This window comes from Malaclemys terrapin, chromosome 9, assembly GCF_027887155.1.
Source record: "Malaclemys terrapin pileata isolate rMalTer1 chromosome 9, rMalTer1.hap1, whole genome shotgun sequence".
Lineage (NCBI taxonomy): Eukaryota > Metazoa > Chordata > Testudines > Emydidae > Malaclemys > Malaclemys terrapin.
In genome coordinates, this window is record NC_071513.1 from 94341669 (window position 1) to 94359470 (window position 17802).

Sequence of the window (17802 nt, forward strand, 5' to 3'; positions counted from 1 at the left end):
GAATGCAACAGGCTCTGGGAACCAAACAACAAATTTAACCAGAAGTTCCATGCATGGGCTGCATGGATCCTTTCAAAAATATACTGTATTTAAAGAGAGTTAGGAGGGTTGTCTCTCTTTCTTAAGCTTAGTAAGAATGGATAGCAAAGCTTATCATTTCGTAACCTCTCTCTACTCCTTTTCCTCATCAAACCACTAAAAGCAACACACATCATGCCATATCTTTCCTCTATGGCATGTTTCCAGCTAGGGTGACCAGACAGCAAATGTGAAAAATTGGGACAGGGGTGGGGCGTAATAGGAGCCTATATAAGAAAAAGTCCCCAAAATTGGCACTGTCCCTTTAAAATCGGGACAGCTGGTCACCCTATTTCCAGCAGGCCACATATTTGCTGTGTACACTTTTTGCCTGATGCAAAGCCCATTGATGTTTATGGAAAGACTCCCGTTGAGTTCAATGTGCTTTGGATCAGGCTGTGTGTGCAACTTTCCACCCAAGCCATTCTAGGTTATGAGATTTGAATGAGCATTAACCATTTTATTGGTCCATAATACCAAATGCACAGTAAATATCCTAATAAAAAGTAATTACTCTATTTGTACGGCAGCGGCTTTTTAACCTTAATGTCATAGCCATTTTACATTTTGTGCGTGCTTATGCTTGTTTTTTAAAAGAAATGCACAAACTGCCTTCTCCACTTTATGGGCTAAAATACGGTGCAGTTTTATTATACAAAGCCAATTCTGAGTTATAGGAGCACAAATAGGTGACAGGCACCAATAAATATTTGTGAACTATAAACATCCTCATCAAGGATGCATTAGGAATAGCTTTCTATAATAAATGAACATATTCGAAAATTACTCATATAGTGTGAGCACCTAACTCCTTTAGGTACTTTTGAAATCTCACATGCATAAGCTAAGTTTTCTGCCCTGAGTCATAAAGCCCTGTTATAAGTGTTTACAGCAAAAGGCAAAACTCTATTCTGGGCACCCTCAGCTAGAGTTTCTCCTGGAGCAGTAGGTCAGCTACCCTTTGAAAGGGAGCAGTGTGATCCTCATTCTGCTTTGCTGGCCAGTGCACAAGGGAATGGGGCCCTACACCCACCTATCCCATCCCTGCCCCATTTCCCATAGTGCCTATCACTATCTGAGAACTATTCTCTATCTGACTACGCTTCCCAATGAGGTTCCGGCCAGTTTCTACCTAGAGGCCCAAGAGAGAGAACATCCCTTGAATTCTCCCCTTTGGGTACCTGTGAAAGTGCTGACCTGAATTTGGTCCTAAATTAATGATAGGCCTGAACCAAAACCCAGGGAAGTCTTGGATCTAGATCCAGATCTGAACTTTGTAATTTCAGCCCACCTCTAGCATAAATCTAAACAAAGGCCAGAACTCCAGGTGAGCTGGTGTAACTGCTATGAGACACCACAACATGTTGTCCCACCATGGCTGTATCTTTGATCTACAGAAGTGCTGCAGGAGAGAATGAAGAGGGGGGGAATGGGTGGGAAACAGGACCAACAGGTAGAAGTCAGGAAGTTTTGCCCACAGGAAGGTGAGAATGGTGGTGGATACAAGTCACTGTGGCCCAGGAAGTACAGAATCCACCTTTCCCATAATCAGAGCCAACCAATAACATGAAAGGGCCCGTCATTTTGTTGCAGGAGTGAATAGGAAGCAGCCATTAGAAGGACTGGGCAACTCACCAGTAAGAACTTACTGCATATGACATTGAGGGCAAGGAAAGGGCAGGAACAGGTTTATTTGGGGAGGTGGGCAGGGCCATCCCTAGGTGGGGTACGGGGCCTGGAACATAGGCGCTGAGTTTCTAATCTGCCAGGGGCTGCTTCCCCGGCTTTGCCCAGGCCCTGCTCCCACTCCATCCCTCCCCCCAAACCCCACCCTGCCCTGCTTCATCCCAATCCCACTCCGGCCCCGCCTCGCCTCTTCCTGCCCCACCCCGCCTCTTCCCCACCCAATTCTGCCCCCTCCCTCAAGTGCACTGCGCCCTCGCTCCTCTCCCGTCCCCCCCAGTGCCTCCTGATGCTGTGAAACATCTGATCTGCGGCAGGTGGTAGGCACTGAGCGGGAGAGGGAGGCGTTGACTGGTGGGTCCCGTCCACAGGCAGGAAACACTGGGGGGAAGTTCTGGTAGGGGGACTCCTCCTTGCCCCCCCCCGCCTGCTTGCTCACCTACCGCTAGCCTCCCCGTTTGCCTCCTCACCCCACTCACCTGCCTCCCGCCTCACCTCCTTGCCTGCCTCCTCACAATTTTATCCAAGTGCGGGGCCTCCCAAAGCGCGGGGCCCGGGGTGATTGCCCTGATTCGCCGTACCCAAGCAACGGTTCTGGAGGTGGGGAGCAGGCAGGTTGATTTGGGAGGAGGATTGAAAGCAGCCGAGCGATTTTGGGGCAGTAGACATAAACAGGGCCTGGTCTGTATCCACAGCCAGGTTCACACCTTCTGCGTTTAGGCCCCACAGAGACTCTTTTATTGTGCATAGTCCAGCATAGAGCATGCTGGTGCATGCCTTCCTTCATTGCCTCTGAGGGCTCTGGTACACCTGGCAGCTCTTTTATCTCCACCTGAGTGGACTCCCTCAAGACCCCTCTAAGCTGCCAGTCTTTTACCAGGACCTCCTCAAGACCGGGAAGCTAGTTTCAGCAACCAGGTCTGTAGTGAGCGCCCAGGGGGATGATCTCCTAGCAGAACCCTGGCTATACAACTCACACCTGTGTGCGCAGGTGGTGGAGTCTCCCTTGGTGCACTGCAGGATGGTACTGGATTGTGTCACCAGACTCAGAAACCTCCTGGTCTGAGGGACTGGCTGGCTCATGGGTCTGCTGACTCTACATGTCCCCTGTCATGTGCTCCAGAAGGTGAGGGCACCCTCACTTCACTTGCTTATCTCAAGTGAGTCCTGCTCCTTGCCCACCCCTCACTTCTGTCTCTCTGGAGTTCATCAGCCACCCTGGCCACCTTTGGCACACAACTTGAGTAAGTTGAATGTCATGCAGCTGGTCCATCTCCAAACTGTGCCCAAAGGACATCTGTACGTGCTCATGCTTCCACTTCCTCGTGACACAAAATGGCAGGACCTGCTGCCATCAGCAGAGGGTGGGGAGACCCTGTTGGCCAGGCTGTACTCCATTCTGATTCCATGGCCTGCTGGGGATATTCGTTAACAACTACTCTATGGAGCCATGAGCACAGGCCTGTGTCTGGTGTGGTTCATGGAATCCCCTGACGTTTACCGGTTACACATCTCTGTAGAGTGTATCAGGTTGCAGCCCGTTTTTCTGGCTCCTCCAGTCCCTCTTACTGAGGTTCTGGCTGCACTTTTCCCTGAACCTCCTCATGTATGTACATCTCATCCATGACCCCACAAAGTCACAAGACCCCCTTGTCAACCTCCCCCTGGCACTGGCCGTGATGGCCATCCATCGTACCAGGAGGAGGAAGCTGGATGGGGAGTTGCTCTGTGACTGTGGTGCCTATTTCCAGTCCCTCATTAAATGATGCCTCAGAGCAGAGTTCCTCTGGGAGGTGTCCATTGACTCCTGAGATGCCTTTGAGGACCAGTGGGCGTTGTCGGGGTTCTTTGCTCGGTGCCCTGCTCCGATTCCCTGATGTTTAAATTTTGACCTCACTCCTGTTCCTATTTTCCTATTTGTTGCCCCAAGAATTCATTGGTGGCCAGGGTTCAGTGGTTCCTCCCCCTCGGCTGAAGGGGGGGACCATCAAGTTCTTGGTAGGCCTCAGCCTGCCCATCCCAGTACCCACAACAAGTACACACCTTCCAACTTCTAAAGCAAATGAGACAGGGGACCTATAAAGAGCCTAATTCATTACACAACCCTGATTTCTTCCCTGAGGAAAAAATTTTGTTTCTACATTATCTGTTTTTTTAATGAAAATCTGAAAAACTCGGCAAAAACCAAAAAAGCAAAAAAAATCCCAAACTATTTTCTGACCAGTTCTGCAAGTGAGCAAGATTTTGAAAACTAAGGCCCTGATTATCCTTTCATACTTGTGCTGTGTAAATCAGGAATAAGAGTTAAACTGATGTTAAGGAAGCAGAACCCTTTATGTTTACGGCTCAGTGCTAGAGAATCAAATGAAGCTCACCAACAAAATGTAAACAACTCCACCTTAAGACAGAAAAGAGAACCTTAAGCTTTCTTCTGGCTTCCTGCCACTGAAAATGCTTCAGGCTGAGCCTTAATCAAAAGGAAGTGTACTCTTTATACCAAGCGGGGGGAAGGGCAGATTAGAAGGGCATTTCTTCATTGGTTTTTACATTTTAAAAGTTTATTTTCCTGGGGTTTTGTTCCCTTGACATAATAAATTCAAAATTTATTTTACAAGTCCCCCTCCCCCCACAAAGGTGTTATTCTGAAAGATTCTTCAGATTATCTCAATTTTTCTGATTATCTCCTGAGTGAAATCTGGGCCTCCAGGCATCACCCATTGGCCTAAGAGCTGGAGGGGAGACTATGATATCAACATGCCATTTTGAGAACTGGCAGACAGGGTGTGCTGGTTCAGGGAGCAGCTGCCACCCATCTTGGAAGCAGATCACCTTTTGCAAAGTGTCTCAGGGGGAAAGAATGGGGATACAAACCCAGGATTATCTCCCAAATCTGGATTATTCCCTCTCCCGCGAAACCAGTGGATGAGATTTTTATTTTCCTACTAGCATCTCTTGCTAATCAGACCATTAGTATTCCTGCTGATTAACCAGCTAGTTCCCAATCTAATTAAAACGAGGCTTTTTTGAAGAGCCAGAGGTTTCAATCACATTTTATTCTTATCACTCTAGGGCTGGTTGGCATTAGCCATAAATACCACTGGGAGACCAAAGCAATTAACCCTTTCCCTTGCTAAGGTAGGCTTCAAATATATCATTGTCTATTTTTCCTGATATTTTGCCAGTTCCTGTAATAATGCTTTGTGCATCTCTGGTGCCTCACGTCCAAAGATCTCAAAGCATTTTTCAGTACGTCTAGGATGGCTTTGTTCAATTGAAAACACAATTCAAATAGAAGCAAAAATGGGCAAGTGTGCAGGAACCCCATTAATATGGAAAAGAAGCCTGTAACACAGAGCAAGTTATATAGGGCAAGACCCCAAGCTGAGAGGGACTCAAAGAGGATGGAAGGCAGCTGGATCTCCCTGGCTGGAGATTCCCTTGGCATGGGGGAAGCCTCCAGTTGCACATAGACAAACCTATGTCTGTGTTACCTTCCTGGCCCAAGTACAGGACATGACAGTGTGGGAGGAATATGGCCAGTGTGGGAGGAAGAATGCTTTTGCACTCCAACAATCCTCAGCTGGTGGACAGCCTCTTAGGGGCTATTACCACCCACTGTATTTTAGAGCAATCCTATGGCTGCTCTAAAGTATGCTGGTGCTCAGGCTATTGCAGAACTGCCCCCAGACCAGAGAGCTACAACATGCTCCTTTGTGGCTCCTGGTCCTTAGTATTTTTCTGTATGCGTGTCAGTAGCCAGGTAATAGTATAAGCAAACAAAGTCTGTGGGTTAGATTCTGCTCTCAGTTAAATTACTTATGTATTGTTATAATTCCATTTACTTCAATGAAGTTACTCCAGATTTACACCAGTGTAAGAGAGAGAAGGATTATGCCTGGTATGTGTGTGTGTGTGTGTGTGAGATTGTAGGTAAAACAGTGGGAGATGAATGGGTTTGAGGGTGTTTCTTTCAGGAGTTGAAAGCTGAGAGATCCTTTCAGGTCAAAAGAAGAACAGGAGTACTTGTGGCACCTTAGAGACTAACAAATTTATTAGAGCATAAGCTTTCGTGGACTACAGCCCACTTCTTCGGATGCATATAGAATGGAACATATAATGAGGATTTCCATTCCATACGGCTAAATGCAGTGCCTTGCATAATGACAAGTTTCAGAGTAACACGGCTGTTACTCTGAAACTTGTCATTATGCAAGGCACTGCATTTAGCCGTATGGAATGGAAATCCTCATTATATGTTCCATTCTATATGCATCCGAAGAAGTGGGCTGTAGTCCACGAAAGCTTATGCTCTAATAAATTTGTTAGTCTCTAAGGTGCCACAAGTACTCCTGTTCTTCTTTTTGCGGATACAGACTAACACGGCTGTTACTCTGAAACTTTTCAGGTCAAAGTGGATTTTAGGGTCTTGGAGGATGGGATACTTCCATAGCCAAACAGGAATTTAGGGTGTTGCAAATAGAAGTCTCTTGCAATGAAGCTTTGTGTTATGGATGTGATAAAAGAGAAGTTTTTACATGACTGTGCTTTATTGTAAATGAATAAGGAGCTTGCAAAGCTTTTGTCACCTGGCTAATCAGTTGTGTTTATCAGAACTTGGAGAAAATTACCTAATATGCACGGATTCTCGCATGCATAGAGAAGTGATATATAGTTATAACCGACAAAGCACTATTCTGTTGGGGTAACTGAATCTTGGTTACAACTTTGACTTACATACCACAGAAGAATTTGGGACAGGATTTTTTTTTTTTTTTTGAGTAATGGTCTGGTATGTCCTTACCAGCCTAAAAAAAATTGGCTAAAAATGGCTTCTGAGGTTTGGGTTAATTCCAGAGAATCTAGCAAGAAACATTTGAAATCAAAACAAATGAGTTCATGTTCAAACTTCTCCAAATCTGAGTGGCAGGGTGTTTCCCTTTCCCTGCCCCCATTCAAAACCACGGTGGACTATGTGAGCATTTCTGCAAAGCGACACCACAACAGAGAAGGGATTGGAAAGCACCTTGCAGAGCTTCCTAATGGCCAATATTTCATCTAGCAAAGCACAAGCCAATAATTTGCTACTCTGTGTTTCCTAATGATAACAAACGTTGTCCCTTGGGATTTATTTTCTATCCTACCAACCTGATCCTTTTCCATTTCTTGTTTGGGGGCTTAGGCTGTTCCATGCTCACATACATTTGTTTCTGTCACTTAGAAACCAAGTGTTTTGTTCAACATGTTTCGCTTCATCTCTGCTTTATGCTTCCTGTTTGAGAGCCAAGTGTTTTGTTTTGTTTTCACGTCGATAGACTTGTAGCCCCTTCAATTGTGTCTTATCAGCAAGTAAAAGAGAACGTGCAGAAAGGGCAGAGGAGCTGAGAGGCGTCGTGCACACGCCTGATGCAGAGACAAGGTGGCGAGGATGAGCGTGCTAACCTCAGTCACCTCCGTAAATCCTGAAAACAGACTTCTGTAAATCCCCAGATGAACCTCTTTTGAGAAATGAAAGCAGCGAGACACTTTGCTCGCACACAGACCCACCCGCACGTGAACACACATGCCATGAGAGCCCTCTCTCTGGGAGATTGCTCTTGGTAGCAAAGCGTTTGCACCTGCTTTAGTGAGAACTGTATTACAGAGGAGGTGTTTTTAAGTGGATCCAGTGGAGCTTAGGGGATTGCACAGTCTGCTGTTTTTATATTAGATATTGCTTTCATCTAGAGTTGTTTTCTATCCATCTTCAGATACACATGTGCAGCTACACATGAACACACGCATGCACACACATGCTTTATAGTCACCGTGATATAAAAAGACCTCCCAGCAATATCTGGGGTGCTATTGTTTTCCTTCAAAATGAGAATAGGTGGCTGTACCATTGGGCAACATGGCAACCCCTTCACCTTGTTTGGGGAATTACTTTGGAGTCTATGTTTTCTAGGGTCCAAATTGTCATTTAAATCAGTGGTACAACTGACTTCAGTAGGACTAAGCAGGCCCAGGGCAGTACAGGTCAGGTAAAGTAGTCTGCCTGATGTAGGTCAAATCTACTTTGTCCATGTTACATCTGATATACTTTCCTTTCTTTATCCCACCACCTTCCATCCCAACCCCTTGCTTCATCCAAGGCTTGACAAGAATCAAGACTAAAGAGAATCGTATCCCACATGAACAGCTATCAAAGATATAACAAATGGCTAGGCCTTAATCTTAAAGTTAAGGTCACCGTAAAGAAAAACGTGTATGCATTTTTTGCAGGCACACAAGTTGCATGTGCACCCAGGGAATGGCATGCCATACCATTTCATTATGGCTTGTGCATACTCATGTGGGTGCTAGAGTGCACGCCCGTGCGCAAGCACACACACACTTTTACACAGACATTTCAAAACGTGGGTCATACTGACTAGCGGAGCCCCCCAATAGCCATCAGTTAAGTTAGGCACTGACCAGCCTCTTCTGAATGAGAAACATTCTGATCTTCTGGCTGGGAGCACACCTTGCTGTGTCAATTTCGTCTACCCACTTGCTGATATCAACAACCTCCACTGTAAAGGAGACAGTTTGAAAGAGTCGTCTTTGCCAGGCACATTGGTGCTCTGTGCCAGTGGCACTTTCTCAGTTTGAATTGCTATAATGCCAGCCAAGTAGGGAGGATTGAAAATTATCACAAAAGCACCAGGCCGGGAGTGTCAAGCTACTGCCTGGAAAAACACAAAAATGCTGTTTGATTCATTCCTGCTGCTCCTGACATATAAACTAGGTAACTAACCTGACCTGTGACTGCTTCTCCAAGAAACTGGCTGGGACATGACAAATATGCCTTTCAACATACCACAGATGATTACAAAGAGAGCAATGGGAATAGAACAAAGCCTTATGGTTACATTATGAAAAACAAGACTCCACTTAAAAGAGAAAACCTGGCTGATGAGAAATGCTTAGGGGTCCATTCCACTCTTTACTGGGAGCTATCGACATGCATCGGAGAGCAGAAGTTGGCCTCCAATACCTGTGTGCACTTCCTATTAACATAAGCAGGTATTACGCATATACTTATTAGTGGAGACCCCTTTTGGGAGGAAAGGCATTTGGGCTGATTTTTTAAAAAGGCCTGTGAGGGGGTGTTTACCTCACAAGGTGCGGAAAGCTTAATATGGGCTTTTAACCCGAGGCCAATTAACCAGCCTGGGTGAACTGGGAGGGTGGGCTAGGACTAATTAAAAATAAAGCCCAGCTGGGGGAGAAAAGAGCTTTTTCTCCGTAAAGAGCTGTATGAGCCTAGTTGAGGAGAGCGAAAATGGGACATGCCCCCTGCCTGGGGAGCAGCCTGAAAAGAAGTCTTAGAGGGAGAAAAGACCAGACAGGCTTCTCCAGGGGTGAGCTGAAGGCCTAAGATGGGGCCTTGCCGAGCTAGAACTTGCCAGAAACCCCAAGCAAGGGGAGGAGTGTGCCTGCTTGTGGACTGGGGAGCTGCGACCAGAAGGTTTAATTTGAATACTTGACTTTTTTTGACTTTGCAGAGTTCAGCCCCTTCCAGGGCTACATAGTACATTTTCAAAGTGGTCTGGCTGGATGGCCAGGACATTCTTATGGCCAGAGTAGGCCAAAGGACAGCTGGGGAAACTGCTTCACATGTTGCTGCAGTACTGTATCCAGCCAGGAGGGGGCGGGTTGGGGCAGCAACTTCGCTACCGGCAGATTTTGGTTTTGCAAGATATTTTCATCAGTAATTAGCTGACGTTGCAGGATATGCTGTTTCCCTCTGACTCCAGGCTGTAACATGAACTCTAGATTTTGAGGTCTAGGTAGCAATGGCGTGAGAGCTCCTGCTGAGACCTGATAAAGTAATGTCAGAGATGAGCCAGCTGGCACCATACTCATTACTCACACTTACCCTCTGACTGTACACGCAAATTCTGATTGTAGTTTGATGTCAAGCTCATAAGTATTGCTACTGATAACAGTAATTTTCTGGGCATAGATAAAAGCATTCCATTGCTCTTGGTGGGTAGATATATTATTTATTGATAGGCCTCAGAGCAGCCCCTCCCTTTTAGATGTCCCTAATTCATTCACCGAAGCTATTTGATGCATTACTACCTAGTGGAGCCACAGCCCTGACTCATATTTGTCGTCCATGTCAAGGATGTAAAGTTTACGCTTGTGTCCCGTTGTCTAGGCTATAAAGCTTCCTAAGACCAGTGCAAGGTGGGTTTAACCTTATGCAGAATTGAATGGGCTCAGTTCTCCACTGTGTCGCAGCATGTGTTGTCAGCTGGGCCTGTGCCAAGTGCGTGTTAAGCCTTATTAGTGAGTTGAACCACACTTCTGAGATGATTCTTCCCTGGGAAAAGTAAGTGCAAGCTGCTGCCGTTACCCTGGCTGGCTCTGAGGCCAAGAGTAAACTCCAAAAGTGGTGCTGCCCAGCCAAAAAGAACCAGGGGTAATAAGAATCTACACCACATCTACTCTCTAGTTGTCTTGATCAAGCTAATGTAAGTGGACAGGGTGGTACTAGAGCAGCTGGGAGGTGTAATGCTGTAACGTGAAGTGCAAAGCTGCTATACAGGAACCTTTCTCAGGAACAACATCTCACAGTGCCATGGTCCATATCTATATCTGCCCTGGTGCAGATGTCTGCCAGTGACGGGCGTGTCCCCTTTTCGAGCTCTTGTACCTATGTTGCCTTTTGGTACATGATTCTTGCTTGTCATGTAGTTCATGGAAATGGCAATCCATTTGCCCCCGTGCAACCTGGGGAATCACTCTGTCAGACATGTTTACATGGAAGGAGCCTGCAAAAGCCATTGAGGGCTTGTATTAATGGAAGGATTGGAAAGGGGGAAAGAGCTAGTGTGAAGAGGTTCCTCAACATCCTGGCAGTGGATGCCAGGGGTTGGTAAGAATCTTTGCAGGTGAATACATGATTGTGGTTCTAGTGCAGATGCTGGGGGTACTTTACAGTGGCTGTGGCATGGGAATCAGAGATTTCCCAGAGGGGCACTTGCCCTGTGCAGATTTTTTCAGCATTCACTGTAGGAACTGCTTGTGCCTATTCTCACATATGCCCAGCTCATCCTGTTCACCCTGCTCCACTCTATGCACTACCAGGATATTCAAGAAGATCAGTTCAGGGATGACAATCCTCCTGTGAGCTACTGAGGCAGAGACCAGGAAATGAATTGAAGGGACCGTGGGTGTAGCTGCACGGCTCATTCCTTTGACTCTTCTCTGTTACACAAAGCACCCTTTGTCTGCACTTGTGTGTTTCTGGTGTAAAAAGTGCTAGAAAACCAGGAATGTGTATCTTAGTGACACCAGAATTACCCATGAAGCGGCAGTGCTCATTCTCCACATGCAACCCAGAATCAAGGCCGATGTCTTTGCATTGCATTAATTCTTGGAGTTAATTGTGTGCCAGCCAGATACATTTTAAACCTACAGTTGTGTGATTTCTCCATGTGGCTTTGTTTTTAAGGATGACCTAACAGGAAATCAGCACTATCAAATTCTTAGGCGTGAGATGTGCATTAAGCAATTAAACTGAGCAATAAATATAGCACTTGTTTTGACAAAGCCTTCATTTCCTATTCTGTTTTAACAACAAGAATAATCAAACTTCTGTAGAAAATCAGTTTCTGGTTCTACTGGGAAACATGCCAAGTTATTTGCAAGCAGCTTGGATGAACTGCAAATGGCAGGTTTCCTTGCTTTGGGCTGCACACATGCTGGAGGGATCTCTGCAGCCAGCCCCTACCCCCTTTTGCCCACTCCCCAGTCTGATGGGAAAGAACTTTCTGTGGAGTGTTAGCTTCTGCCATATGCAGGGTAAAGTCCCATTAGGTCAGTGCCCTGTGGCACCAGGCTCCAGTAAGCTGGTTTCTTTGGGGTGAAGGCAGTGGGTAAGTCCCCTCTGTCCCATGCTGTGTTGCTGTTTGGGAGAGATGATGTGACTCAGCATTGGCTGAAACATGAAAGCAAAGCAGGTCCAATGAGAACAGATTCATTTTCTTTGCTGATGTTTGGTGAATTTGGCAATTCTGTGCTCATTTGATTTACCGGCCTTGGAGGTAAGCTACGATGCCCATAGAGTAGATCAGAACTGTAGCAGTTTCACCATGAAATAAAATTCAGACGCTCTGTTTAATCACAGCATCCAACTGTTTCCTTTTCTAGCCGAAGGGGCTGGCTTTTTGGCTCATTATGTGACTGGAACATGAAGGCTGTGAGGCTGACAAGGAGAGGAAACTCTGTCTCAGCACTTTCCAATACCCAGCCCCCAACTGGCTTCCTCTCCCCCCACCAATCCCCCAGCATTTGCTGCAGAACACTGTCTGCTGCCTAGCAACAGCACCGTGGGCGATGTCGCAAGGACTCAGACTGTGAAAGGGGAATAAACAACAGTTCCTGGATTTGTCTAGTGTTGCAGCTGTGGGAGGCTCATTGGCCTACCAGCATCTGTTGGAGATATTTTCAGAAACCAGGCTAATATACAAAAGACTCTGACTGCAACATTAATGATCATCTCTGTGCTTCTGATGGGTTTGAATTTTTCTCTGCATAGCCAGTGCTCAATGCCTGACTAGGTTTCAGAGTGGTAGCCGTGTAAGTCTGTATCAGCAAAAAGAACGAGGAGTCCTTGTGTCTGACTAGTAGCTGCAACCTGAGGACCCATGGCTGAAACCTAAATAAAACCTTTGGTGTCCAAAGCAGTTTTGGGAAGAGGAAATATTAACCCAGATCCAGGTATTATTAAAAGTCCCGTATAAAGACCGAGCACAAGGGTCTGGACTACGGTTACCAACTTTGTAATATTTAAAAAACGGACACTTCAGCAGTGCCAGAACCTCCCCTGCCCCGCCTCTTCCTCCAGAGGCCCCGCCCCTACCCCACCTCTTCCCCAAGGCCCTGCCTCCGTTCGCTCCTCTTCTCCCCTCCCCCATCACTCACTGCTCTTCCCCTCTCCCTCTCCTCCCAACCCACCTGGTTTGGGAGGGAATCGCCTCCGGAGCTAGAACTGGGAGCTGCAGCTGCCTGATGCAGGTAGGAGGTGGCCCTGGCTGAGGAGGGGCTGGCGCAGCTGATGACCAGTGTTCCCTCTAATTTTTCCCATGCATGTGCAGAATGAATTTTGTTATGTGCACCATTATAGAAGTGATGTGTGACACATCATCTCCATATTGGTGCACATAACAAAATTCCTGTGGCGGGGATGTTGCCAAGGAGTTTGGAGTGTAGGAGGGGGCTCAGGGCTGGGGCAGAGGGTTGGGGTGAGGACACCGGCTGGGGGCTCGGGCTCTGGGGTGGGGCTGAGAATGAGGGGTTCCGGGCTGGGGCAGAGGGTTGGGTGCAGGAAGGGGTGAGGGCTCCGGCTGGGGGTGCTGGCTGTGGGATGGGGCTGGGGATGAGGGGATTGGGGTGTAGGCTGCTCTGGGGCTACAGCGGAAAGAGAGGACTCCCCCCAGCTCTCTCTCCTGAGCTGGGGGGAAGAGACACCTCTCCCTGCCGCGGCAGTTTTGGTGTTGGGGCGGTGGGATAGGTGCCTCTCCTCTGGCCGTGGCAACTCCAGGCTGGGCTGGGTTGGGGCCGGGACCGGGGAGGGGCACCTCTCCCCTGGCTGCGGCAGGTCTGTCCACAGTCTGGGCTGCCAGTGACGGTCTGTGGTTTCGGGCTCCCCGTCTGTCACTGCTGGCCCGGAGGAGCGGCAGCGACTGTGGACTCCTTTCCACCCCTGCCCTGTCACTGGCAAGCAGCCGGTGGCTGAGAGGAGTGAGCGGGTGGAGGGGGGCGGAGAGAAGCCCTGTGACGGTGGGCCTAGAGGAGCGCGGGGAGGGGCTGAAGAGGAGAGGAGCCAGCGCTGGCAGCCACTGGGCTGCAGCGCAAGTGAAGTGAAGCGCTAGGCCGGGCCAGCGGGGCTCCTTCTGAGCGTGGGCCTGCCGCTATTATAAACTCGGTACTGGCTGGGCCGGGCTGGGTTCGGGCCGGGGAAGGAGCCCCTCTCCCAGCCTCTGCAGGTCTGGGGCTGAGGGAGAGGCATCTCTCCCCGCCGCAGTCCTGAGCGCCTGTGTGGTGCTTAATAGGCTGCTGCGCGGCCATGCAGCTTAGAGGGAACTTAGGTGATGACCCAGCGCCTACCAGCCTCCCCTGCCCACACCAACAAGACTTTGGCTGTCCAATCAGTAGATCTGACCAGACACGGTCAGGTCCCCTTTTTGACAGGACTTTCCAGTTGAAAACCGAGCACCTGGCCTTGAAAACTTCAGGAGTAAAAAGGAAAGGTGGAATCTCTCAACTGAGTAAAAAGAACCCACATGCTCTGAGTAAACCCACATTGCAGCTGTTCAAAGTGTCAAGGGCCTGGGAGAATAGAAAATACATTTCTATACAGGATTTACACACCCCTTTCAATCCTCTGGGGGCGGGGGGATTTTCATCATCAAATAGGGATAGAGACATGTGGCCCTTAGAAACCAAAAACACCCTTTAGCAAATTTCCCCCTACCCTAGGGATTGCCATATTCCCCACCTTTTTTGTTGTGATCTCTAATGCCAGGAGTCAGTGTGGAAAAGTTCTTTCAGCCTCCCCTGTCTGATATCTAAATCACCAGACAGAGGCAAGAAAGGGTAGGTTACGGGGGTAGGCCAGGCTTTCCAAACTAACTGCTGCCAGGAAGAATGCGGCTGAGAGAGACACATGATGCTAGTGGGGGAGAGAGGAGAAATCTACCACTTACTCAGTGCCCTGTGAGTAGGAATTTCAAATGTATTATCAGTCTGGTCTTTGCCATTGCTGTACAAGGCTGGTTGTAGTTAGAATCAATGGCTTGTGAGGTCAGTGTGAATGGGTTAGGGCTGACACCATTGGAACTGTCCCGTTACCTGCAAGTTAAGACTTGAGGGACACAAGAAAAATGTAGGGCAGATGTGATGTCATCAACCTAGATCCTGCACGGTGATGTGGAGATGTTTGTATGATAACATATGTACGTTATGATGTCACAATATTGCATCATGACCATTTCACGATGTGGAATGCCAGCTTCACTACATTGTGTCTTATTGACTTTGTCCCAGAGGGCTCTGAAAAGTCCTAGATCAGGGGTGGCCAACCTGTGACTCCGGAGCCACATGTGGCTCTTCAGAAGTTAATATGCGGCTCCTTGTATAGGCACCGACTCCGGGGCTGGAGCTACAGGCGCCAACTTTCCAATGTGCCGGGGGGTGCTCACTGCTCAACCCCTGGCTCTGCCACAGGCCCTGCCCCCACTCCACTCCTTCCCGCCCCCTGCCCTTCTTCTGCAGTGCCCTTCTTCCTCCCTTCTCCCCCCCAGAGCCTCCTGCACCCCACAAAACAGCTGATTGGGAGGTGCGGGGAGGAAGGGGGAGGCGCTGACGGGCAGCGGGACTGCCGGTGGGTGGGAGGCTCTGGGAGTGGAGGGGGGGCGGGGAGCAGATGGGGGGCTGCTGACGTATTACTGTGGCTCTTTGGCAATGTCCATTGTTAAATTCTGGCTCCTTCTCAGGCTCAGGTTGGCCACTCCGTCCTAGATTATATGTGCTGCAGAGTTCTCCAGAGCTGACAGTTCCAGAACTGGGCTTATCCTTTGCACTGTGGACTGGCTGTACTGTAATTTATCTGATGGCCACTGAATGCAGCATGAAGAATGACGTTAAAATTTCCAGTGCTGTACCTGGGGTCTAACGTGAGCCTGCCAAGAGCTGAATCTGGTGTCATTTTCTTTTTTTTGGCCTAGAAATCTTTTATCAAAATGAAACACAAAGGGTCTCATACCTAAATAGCTTGTCCTAAAATGAGCCCCCAGTATTTTCCACTGCATCCATGTGTGCGCACAGAATTCACAAAACCAACACTGGATACATTTTGTACTGTTCCCATGGAGGTCAGATTTTTAAAGATGTATGTTTCTGTGCACCCAACTTGGCCACATGCAACTCTTGCAGCTGTTTTTGGTGCAGCCACTGTTGCAGAAAAGCAAGTTCATCATTCATGCAAAAACATCTTTTTAGATTGCAAGCTTCTTGGGATGGAAACCGTGACTTTAGTTATGTGGTGTTTATTGCTGAGCAAACTGTCGGTGCCAAATTAATAATAATATACTTAACCAAACTCATCCCTGGTATAAATCATTGAAGAAATGCTCTCATATAATATCTGTTTTGCAAGCATAGAAAAAAAAGTGGGCATGCTGTTTGCTTTGCACACCAGCACAGATGCTAAATCAACCTTCACATTTTTTATCTTGTTTAGCTTTGGGCACTATGGCTTACTGCTGAGATATGAAAATCATTACAGGTCGCTGAAGGACAATGGAGCTATTTACACCAGGTAAGGATGTGACCCAATGCTTCTAATCTGTTTTTAGAAATACCATTTTTGGAGTATGGTGTTTCTGAGTCTGATATAACCTTGCCCAGACACAGTCTTTGGCTTGTTCCTACATTCCTAAGCAAGGAATGCAGGATCAGTCCCTTCTTAATACTGCATTGTATTGTAATTCCTTGATTGGCCCTAAGATGGCAGCTCCACACAGATTTATTAGTAAATTGGTTAGGCACAAGCAAAATGACCTACCTGGCAGTGTCCACACAAAGTAGTACTCTGAGACAAACCAGTGTGGAATACATCTGAACACTTAACTACATTTTTATAATTAAATGAAGGAAATGGAAAAATGCCATCCAGTTTCTAAGGCTACATCTGGTTCTGTTGTAAAGGTCATCTGGGAAGACAAGTGTGTGGCAGAATTCTTTCATGGCACAATTCATCACTGCTCACATTTCATTTTGCAGTTATAGGGTCTTAATATTTCCCAGTTACCTTTCATTTCTTGTGTAGGCTCCATGCTTTCTTCCATGCTTCCCCTCATGCAAGGAACCTTCCAATCCCAGTGCAAAAGATCCTTCTCTTCTCATTCCAGACTCACTTCTTCAATGAGGCCCGACACAGTAACCCATGCCATTTGTTTGCCTTCTCTACCCTATTTATAGGGGAGTGAAAGAGAGAAGGGAAAATGGATGACTACAGGAAGAAGAAAAAAGCCACAGAAAACACTATGACACTACGCCCCATATTCTTCATATTGTTATGATATGATTATGGCATAACTATGATGTATTTTATGCAAGATAGGTCATGTAAGATATAATTGAAAAGGTTATGATTCATTGAATATGATTATCCTATTTGTATGCATGTATCATTTTGGTATCTGAAGTTAAGAATATTGTCTATGTATCTATTACAAATGTGTTTACACCTGGGGAACACCCACTAGACAGAATGCAATCAGTCTAGATGGCTGGCTGGGAAGGGCCATTAGGGAGAATTATAAGTCTTAAAAGACGCTAATCTCCTACCTGGGAGGATGCTATAAACAGCCTCCAAGTCATGGTTGCTGTTTCCCTATAGGGGCATGTGACCAAGTCACCTGGTACTGGACTCCATCATAGAATACCAGTGTTTTTCCACTGAAAGGCATAGGAACCAAGCTTGGAGACAAAGGGTTCCCACCATATGCAAAAGCTATTTAAGGCAGGGGAATTACATCAGCGTGGTTCTTCACTGACTCCCCAAACAAAGGAAACTCTTGGAAACACCTGAGGAACAAGGACTGAATTGGAGGGAAAGGGCTGAACCCAGGCTAGAGGGATTTCTAGCCTGTGAAAAGAATATCTGGGGTTTTAAGATGCAAGCAAGGGCAGCTTGCCCTCAAGAATCTCTGAAAACTGCCTGAACCAACAATTAGGGTGAGAATTTGCTATTCATATCCAATTTCTTTAGTATATTAAGCTTAGATTGCATTTTTGTTTTATTTGCTAGGTAATCTGCTTTGATTTGTTTGCTATCCCTAATCATTTAAAATCTATCTTTTGTAGTTAATAAACTTGTTTTTGTTGTGTCTAAAACCAGTGTGTGGAAATCATAACTGGGGGGCAGGAAGCTGTTGCATATTTTCCTCCACATTGAGGGAGGGGGCAAATTTCATGAGTTTACACTGTACAGTCCCCTGTGCA

General features: G+C 47.1%; 1 long non-coding RNA gene across 1 annotated transcript; it reads left to right on the forward strand.

Moving 5' to 3' along the window:
* Window positions 1-8716: 8716 nt before the first annotated feature.
* LOC128843394 (uncharacterized) lies at window positions 8717-17597 on the forward strand. The gene is made up of 3 exons (XR_008446257.1): window positions 8717-8805; window positions 16037-16114; window positions 16707-17597. It is a non-coding gene; the product is annotated as an uncharacterized LOC128843394 (long non-coding RNA).
* The last annotated feature ends 205 nt before the right edge of the window (window positions 17598-17802 follow it).